Source organism: Bos indicus, chromosome 11 (genome assembly GCF_029378745.1).
Source record: "Bos indicus isolate NIAB-ARS_2022 breed Sahiwal x Tharparkar chromosome 11, NIAB-ARS_B.indTharparkar_mat_pri_1.0, whole genome shotgun sequence".
In the NCBI taxonomy this organism is placed as follows: domain Eukaryota; kingdom Metazoa; phylum Chordata; class Mammalia; order Artiodactyla; family Bovidae; genus Bos; species Bos indicus.
In genome coordinates, this window is record NC_091770.1 from 18,385,160 (window position 1) to 18,391,054 (window position 5,895).

Genomic DNA, 5,895 nt, shown 5'->3' on the forward strand with positions numbered 1-5,895 from the left:
CTTCCTTTATGTCAGAGTTGTTACGAGACATGTCAGAGCAAGTCACCAGGCTACTGAGACTCTGTGGACAGAAATAGTAAATATAAGCATGTCTGTGTGCCCTTGTGTACCTGAGGGAGGAAAGATGGAGGAGTAGTCACTTGCAGTTATTTTAAATTTGTCTTATAAATATACGTGAATTTCCCTTAAAGAGCTCTAAAGACCCAGCTAGAAGACCTGATCAAAATACAGCATTTTGAGAAAGAATACAAGAATAATCTAAGTTAACCAGTTGCCCATCCTGGATATGCATATTTTGTTGCAGTAAAATGAATCCCAACATGGTTTGTGAAGCTCTCTAATTCTGCCAGAAGGCACATATATATTTCACATATTCATAAATATTTCTTCTACTATTAGAACTTTTTTATTATCGCAGGAGCTAATGTAAATCTAAGAAGCTCGATGAGCATTAATGTATAAAATTACCATACTCTCACATTGACTTATCACTGCAATCATTATTCTAACTAGAAGCATGCTAGAATAGTTTGAAAGCCAGAAGAAGGTAATCAGTGATTTAAATCACTGGTCTTACTACCTGTTAGCAGAAACCATCAAGAGAAGTTGCTTTTTAAGAGAATCAGAACAGCTGGAAAGAAAGATAAGAGGAAAGGAATTTATGGTGAAAGCCTTTTTTCACTGAGCCCTTCTGCAAAGTTTAATAAAAAGAATGTTGTATTCTATAAAGACATTTTAATTCCACTTTCATAAAGGTGGAAGAGACACAATGACACTCCTTTAACAAATACCGAGTGTGTTGAAAGTGTTAGTTCCTCAGTCATGTCTGACTCTTTGCAACCCCGTGGAGCCTACCAGGCTCCTCTATCCATGGAATTCTTCAGGCAAGAATACTGCAGTGGGTAGCCATTTGCTTCCCAGAGGATATTCCCAACCCAGGGATCAAACCCAGGTATCCTGCATTACAGGCAGATTCTTTACCATCTAAACCTGTATTTATGAAAGCATATTATTTTTTTAATTTAATTATTTTATTTTTTGTGCCCTAAACAAAAAATTCTTGCTTAATCCAAGGTCATAAAGTCCTTTTCTTTTTTTTTTTCTTCTAAAAGATTGTATGGGTTTTGGTGTTATCTTTAGGTTTACCAGAGCCATTTGTAAAGAAGACTTGTCTTTCTCTGTGGAATTGCCTAGGCAACTTTATTGACAATCAATTGACCATACACATGTAGGTTTATTTATTTATTTTTTTATGATTGTATAACTTAATTTCTTTTTTTAAAAAATTTTATTTTATTTTTAAACTTTACATAATTGTATTAGCTTTGCCAAATATCAAAATGAACCCATCACAGGTATACATGTGCTCCCCATCCTGAACCCTCCTCCCTCCTCCCTCCCCATACCATCCCTCTGGGTCGTCCCAGTGCACTAGCCCCAAGCATCCAGTATCGTGCATTGAACCTGGACTGGCATCTCATTTCATACATGATATTTTACATGTTTCAATGCCATTCTCCCAAATCTTCCCACCCTCTCCCTCTCCCACAGAGTCCATAAGACTGTTCCATACATCAGTGTCTCTTTTGCTGTCTCGTACACAGGGTTATTGTTACCATCTTTCTAAATTCCATATATATGCATTAGTATACTGTATTTATGTTTTTCCTTCTGGCTTACTTCACTCTGTATAATAGGCTCCAGTTTCATCCACCTCATTAGAACTGATTCAAATGAATTCTTTTTAATGGCTGAGTAATACTCCATTGTGTATATGTACCATCGCTTTCTTATCCATTCATCTGCTGATGGACATCTAGGTTGCTTCCATGTCCTGGCTATTATAAACAGTGCTGCCATGAACATTGGAGTACACGTGTCTCTTTCCCTTCTGGTTTCCTCATTGTGTATACCCAGCAGTAGGATTGCTGGATCGTAAGGCAGTTCTATTTCCAGTTTTTTAAGGAATCTCCACACTGTTCTCCATAGTGGCTGAACTAGTTTGCATTCCCACCAACAGTGTAAGAGGGTTCCCTTTTCTCCACACCCTCTCCAACATTTATTATTTGTAGACTTTTGGATCGCAGCCATTCTGACTGGTGTGAAATGGTACCTCATAGTGGTCTTGATTTGCATTTCTCTGATAATGAGTGATGTTGAGCATCTTTTCATGTGTTTGTTAGCCATCTGTATGTCTTCTTTGGAGAAATGTCTATTTAGTTCTTTGGCCCATTTTTTGATTGGGTCATTTATTTTTATGAAAGCATATTAAAAAACAGAGACATTACTTTGCAGACAAAGGTCTGTCTAGTCAAAGCTATGGTTTTTCCAGTAGTCATGTATGGATATGAGAGTTGGACTATAAAGAAAACTGAGCACCAAAGAATTGATGCTTTTGAACTGCGGTGCTGGAGAAGACTCTTGAGAGTCCTTCGGACAGCCAGGAGATCAAACAAGTCAATCCTAAAGGAAACCAACCCTGAATATTCATTGGAAAGACTTATGCTGAAGCTGAAGCTCCAATACTTTAGCTGCCTAATGCGAAGAACTGACTCATTGGAAAAGATTCTGATATTGATCAAGATTGAGGACAGGAGAAGAGGGTAACAGAGGATGAGATGGTTGGATGGCATCATTGACCCAATGGACATGAGTCTGAGCAAACTCCAGGAGATGGTGCAGTGAAGGACAGAGAAGTCTGGTGTGCTGCAGCCCATGGGGTAGCAAAGGGTCGAACATGACTGAGCAACTGAACAAGTTCAGCCAGTATTGCCAAGAAATTATCCAGACAGGTGACGTGTTGAGAGATTTAAATTTCTTGAATAATAATGGATTTAAATGATCTCAAATCATACACCTGTTGTTTCTCATCTAAGTATTACTTCTATATTTACATTAAGGAAATTTCTCCTCACCTCTCACACACATGTAAACCAAACACAGACATAAGAACATGTATGTACCCCCCAGAAGCACATTACCATAGCTACAAAGTTTGGTTTTGCTGTTTACCTATGAGTGCAATAGCTTTTTAAATGCATTGTTCTAAAAAACATAATGCATGATACCAAGATGGCCATCATATTTTGAGGACTAAATGCATTTTAAAAAGTGCTCACTTTCTTTAGTTTCATTAAATTTTCTAACTATATGGGAAAAAAAAGTACATGACAATTGAATCAATTTCTCTGTTAAGATAAATGTTATTTCATTCAAATAAATATATGAATTTCATACACTTAAAATGTACTTGACAATACTGTAGGTCTCCCTTCACTTATGGGATCTATGTTCCAAGACACCCAGTGGATGCATGAAATTTAGGATAGTACTGACTGGACCCTATAGATGCTATATTTTTTCCTATACATACATACCTATAATAAAGTTTATTTTATGTGCTAGGCACAGTAAATGATTAATAAAAATAAATAATAAAATAGAACAGTTATAACAATATATTTTAATAAAAGTTATATCAATGTGGTTTGTCTCTCATTGTACAAATCTGATGCCCATTCCATCTTAACTAAGTACATATCACACACTGTGACCATAACTTTTGAAGTGTGACAGCAAAACTAGAATAAATTTCTTTTTCTTTCTTCACAGTTTCACAGATGGAAGATTCTTCCTGCACTGCACATTTTAGAAACCTCACCACACAGTTATTTTTTTTTCTTTTATTAATTTGAGAACTTGAAATATTCACTTAAAGGAAACACTTTACAGCTTCTCTTTGGCATATCCAAATTTCCAGCATCATCCTCTTGTGTTCTGGGCCATTATTAAGGAAAATAAGGATGACCTGAACACAAGAACTGCAATAATATGGCAGGCATCCAATAACCCAGATAGCCATTGAGTGACTAATGGGCAGAAAATGCTGGGCAAAGGGATGATTTATGTCCCAAGTGTGACTAAACAGGACGGCGAGAGATTTCATCATGTTACTCAGAATGACTGCAATTTAAAACTTATGAATTGTTTTTTTCTGGAATTTTCTATGTCATATTTTTCAGACCACAGTTATCCATGGGTAACTGAAATCAGAAAAAGTGAAACCACGGATAAGGAGGGACTACTGTTTTCTCAGTGCCGCATAAGGTGCTAAAGTTCTCAGACTTTAAGAGCCCCAAACTTGTTGAAAAGAAAATTTAGCACATTAAGTGAAGCAAAATAGAAGCTATAATATTCAGGTGCCAAAATAATTGCAAATGCCTTACAATTAGAAATAAGAAAGGGTAAGTATGTTATTTCTTTAAAAACTAGGAAGAAAACCTACTGTATGATCCAGCAATCCCATTACTGAGCATATACCCTGAGAAAACCACAATTCAAAAAGACCCACATACCCCAATATTCACTGAAGGACTATTTACAGTAGCCAGGACATGTAAGCAACCTAGATGTCCACTGACGGATGGATAAAGTTGTAGTCCATATATACAATGAAATATTACTCAACCATAAAAAGGAACGAATTTCAGTTAGTTGTAGTGAGGTGGAGGAACCTAGAGCCTGTTACACAGAGTAAAGTAAGTCAGAGAAAAACATATTCTATATTAACTTATATATATGGAATCTAGAAAATGGTGCTGATACACCTATCTGCAGGAAAGGAACTGCAATACAGCTGGACTTGTGGACACAGTGGGGGAAAGAAAGAGTGGGACAGATTGTAAAGCAGTATTGACGTATATAAACTATCATGTGTAAAATTGAGAGCTAGCGGGAAGCTGCTGTACACTACAGGGAACCCAGTCCAGTGCTCTGTGATGACCTGGAGACCTAGAGGGGTGGGATGGTGCGGGGAGGCTTAAGACGGAGGGAATATATATGTATATGTGGATATATATATATGTATACATATAGTCATGACTTATTTGCATTCTTGTATGGCAGAAACCAACACAACATCATAAAGCAATTATCCCCCAATTAAAAAATAAATTTTTTTGAAAGAGAAGTCTTTAAGGAAAGGGCTGGGTTCAAACAGTTCCTTGAAGACGATTTAGGATTAAGAGGTCGGAAAGAAAAGATGACATACTTCCATTTCTTAAAATCACTATTTGTAAGACATTTTCCATTTTCCCATCAAACTTATATTCACAACATCAGTATAAACTAGAAATAATATACCCTTGACCTTTGAAAGAGCTACACTAGAGAACTCTCTAATTTTCAGTTCACAAATGCTGCACTATCATAAAAATTTCCCCATGAATTAAAGTAAAATTGATGAAATATTTTAAGTTGTCCTTTCTGATCCTTAATAAGATTTACTATTTAAGAGAAAACTCTAAGAGATACTGCTAGGGCAAAAAGAGTAATTAGACTCCTCTCATCATAAAGAGAAGGGGACACGGTGATGTCAGTGAGATAACAAACAGTAAGCCTTGGGGGGGGGTGGTGATTGACAGTTCAGGAAAATCTCTGCTTCCTGGGGGCTTACTACACAATCTGAGGTGAGGAAACTTTTGTGCACCCCTGAATCATGTCTAGAGCTTTTTAAAAATACAAATGCTGTGCTTCTCTCTTGTATAATTTGAGGAAGACCAAGGCATCTGCATTTTTAGAAACACATACTAGAAAAGTTGCCAGCCCAAAATGTCTCATTGAGTCATATTAAAAATCTATGAGTAGATTAACTCTACTCCTAACATGTCCAAATTTCCTCCTGTAAATATTTCTAAAAAACACAGAGAAGTTTTAATGTCTGCATTGATAGTAACTTGGTTATCAAAATTAGGGCAACAAAAAATCAAATGCTAACCAGAGAAGATGAGTATATAGAAAATGCCAGAAAACCTCAGAGTTATAATATCTTGGTGGAAAACATTATTTCCGTCTTTAAAAATTATTTTGGGTATACTATGATGCAGTGTTTCAGAA